General features: G+C 48.0%; 1 non-coding gene across 1 annotated transcript; it reads right to left on the minus strand.

Moving 5' to 3' along the window:
- Window positions 1–1,431: 1,431 nt before the first annotated feature.
- Window positions 1,432–1,538, minus strand: LOC115868803. Its single transcript, XR_004045780.1, has one exon. It is a non-coding gene; the product is annotated as a U6 spliceosomal RNA (small nuclear RNA).
- Between the last annotated feature and the right edge of the window lie 1,398 nt (window positions 1,539–2,936).

Below are 2,936 nucleotides of genomic sequence, written 5' to 3' on the forward strand. Positions count from 1 at the left end.
TTCTTCCACGTGGGGTTTGTTGCTTCTGACCTAGATGGCCGCTTGTTTATCTACAAGCCGTTAAGATCCCAGATGCTATATGTTTTGATAGCCGGGCACCATCAGCTTTCTTCACATTTGCTTATGCACACATTTGTCTTCGGTGATCATATCAGGAAGGTGGGCACCCACTGACATGATTTTTTGTTCTTTGATGTCTGACACCTGGTCCCTTCTACACCTCGTGGTCACACAGGCTGGTGTGCTTCTTCCATATGGACTTTAATGCTTCTGAGTTAGATGGCTGCTTGTTTATCTGCAAGCCTTTAAGACCCCAGCCATTATATCTTTTGATAGCCGAGCACCATCAGCTTTCTCCACCACATTTGCTTAAGCACACATTTGTCTTCGGCTATCATATCGGGAAGGTGTGCATCATGGAATGCCAATGTAATAGAACAAAGTGTTCTTGCATTGAGAAAGTACTTGCGTGGAGGTCCAATGTCCTTAATACTAAACCTATAAATATATGCACGAAGATCTATTTCCCCACCATCCTATATAAATATATTTACATATGTACATGCTTGTATTTAGACCTCTATAAATATCCTTTGTTTCCTAGTTCTTACCTCTATTTCCTTTTACTTTATTGAGGTAACATCTTGAAGTTGGTCTTTTATCAGTACAAAAACATTCACGTAAGTCAATCTGTGAAATGAGACTGAAGCTGAGTTAAACATTATGTGCAAATACGTTGTTCTTCCATGTCTCCGAAGGTACAAAAATACATCTCCGTGGAACGGAAATCCAACTGTGTACTTCTGGTCTTGGATTCTTCGTCTCTCGATCAGAATAAACTTCCTCGGGGCTCAGAGAGGCTGACTGCTTCACGTGGAGACTGGCTGCTACATGATAATTACTTCATGAATTGTCTTGCGCCTGCTTTGTTTTTCGGTCATTTTAGACCAGAGTATTTACAGCATCTTGCACAAAGGGACGGATTGTTATTCCGGGCCTGACTGGTTCTGGGATCAATCGGGCTTATTGGTGGCTGTTGATTCGAATCCACTCTTGAGAGAGGCCTGCTGATGTGCCTCCCAAAGGTCACGAACACTGAAAACCCTGTGAGCACAGTCCTAATGTGCAGCGCACAGGATCGGAATGGCTGCATAGTTTGGGTATTAATACCAAGGTCCCAAACAGAAAACGGCTAGAAGTCTTGCTCCTTGGTATCTGCCACTGATTACTGCCGTCATCTCCGTGCTTATTTACAATTATCCTCGATGGATCACCTTAGATTGGATGGATTGTGTGGTGTGAAATGCGTTTCATAGAAAAAACGTCCATGCCCACATCAAAAGCTAATTTGAATTGGAAAAAAAAATAGATAGGATCACATATGCTAAGAGTAAAGCAACCAACTTAACGTGGTGGCCTCCGTAAACCGCGCAAAATATGGAACGCTTCACGAATTTGCGTGTCATCCTTGCGCAGGGGCCATGCTAATCTTCTCTGTATCGTTCCAATTTTAGTATATGTGCCGCCGAAGCAAGCACAAATTGCTTACCACGCCAGAAGCTATATAGGGACCTAGCGAATCTTTCATTTTAAGGTTATGGTTTGTAATTTAGATGTCTTCCAACGTCGATCTCAGCATGCTAGTGAAATTTGATGAAATTGACCGACATCACAAAGCTTGCACCGTTGAAGGACATGATCGTTAGACCGCAGATTGCCCTGCGAGGTTTCCTTGTCAGGTGGGACATGCAAATGAGGACCCGGGGCACCTTGGGTAAGGGCCCTGTGGCAGGCCCTTGGCCCGGAGCTGTGGGTTCTCGGCCGCCACTCACCGGAGACGTGCAGTGCGGTCCAGCCGCTGCCGGGTGCCAAGTGGACCCAAGCCTGGCGCGGGGCGGCGGGACTAACGCGATCGTGGAGGCGGCGTCCACCGAAGTTTCCCTGAGGAGCTTGCCAATCAGCTGTGAAACTGTGTCACTGGGTCTCCGGGTCGAGCACGGAGCCTCCCGTCTTCAATAAGTAGGTCACCAGCGACCTGGTGGCCTTGTGCAAGTTTCCAGGAGACGCTGCTGCGAGGAGCCCAGCGACCACTCCTCAGGGGGGTGCCTCCGGGGCCGGCCGCTCAGGTCGGGATTGGGGGGCCCCAGCGCGGCGCCGCCAGTGTCTGCGTCCCTTCCGCTGAGAAGCTGGGCAGCCAGGTGGCAAGGGGGCTCCGACTGGCAGCCAGCTGTCCTCCCCGCAAGCATCTCCCGGCCGTGTCCCTTCCAGCAAGCAGTAGTGGGGTCCTGGGCGAAGAACCTGAGGCTGGGTGACCACGCCCCCCGCCCTTCTTCTCCTACCCCGACATTTTCCGGCCTGTCCTTGCATGGGATGAACACTTGCGGACATGCAGAAGCTTGTCTGTTGGGCCTGGGAAGTGGCCTGTCCCCTGGGAGTTAAGTTGGAGATTCACTCTTGTCTTTCCCTGATCTTCAGCCCTGTTGTACAAACCTGCAGAAGAAGCTGGCTTGGCAAGAAATTCAAATATTCGTGTTAAATATTCTGATTTTATTTACAGAAAAAGACGTGCTATTCAAGTCATAGTATTTGATCGTTGTACATACACAGAAACGAGGGCAAAAGGCCCACCCAGACCTCTGGTTATGGCACTCCACAACCTTGGCCTTCATCTTGTTAAACTCAACTGACTGCCATTACGTTCATTCTGACTCAGGGCAATGCTACAGGACAGGGTAGAACTGTCCCTGCGAGTTTCCAAAATTAACACCCTTAAAAGGACTATGGTATATTTACAGAAGGGGTGGAGTTTCACTTTTTTTTCTCCCTGTGATTGTACCACACCCCCCTCCCATTGATGATCTGAAGTACAATTCTGATTGGTAAAAACTGGCTAAAGATCAATAACTTTCATAATTTTTTGAATTGATACCTGATTT

This window comes from Echinops telfairi, unplaced genomic scaffold (assembly GCF_000313985.2).
Source record: "Echinops telfairi isolate 266 unplaced genomic scaffold, ASM31398v2 ScPeMD7_18;HRSCAF=68, whole genome shotgun sequence".
In the NCBI taxonomy this organism is placed as follows: Eukaryota; Metazoa; Chordata; class Mammalia; order Afrosoricida; family Tenrecidae; genus Echinops; species Echinops telfairi.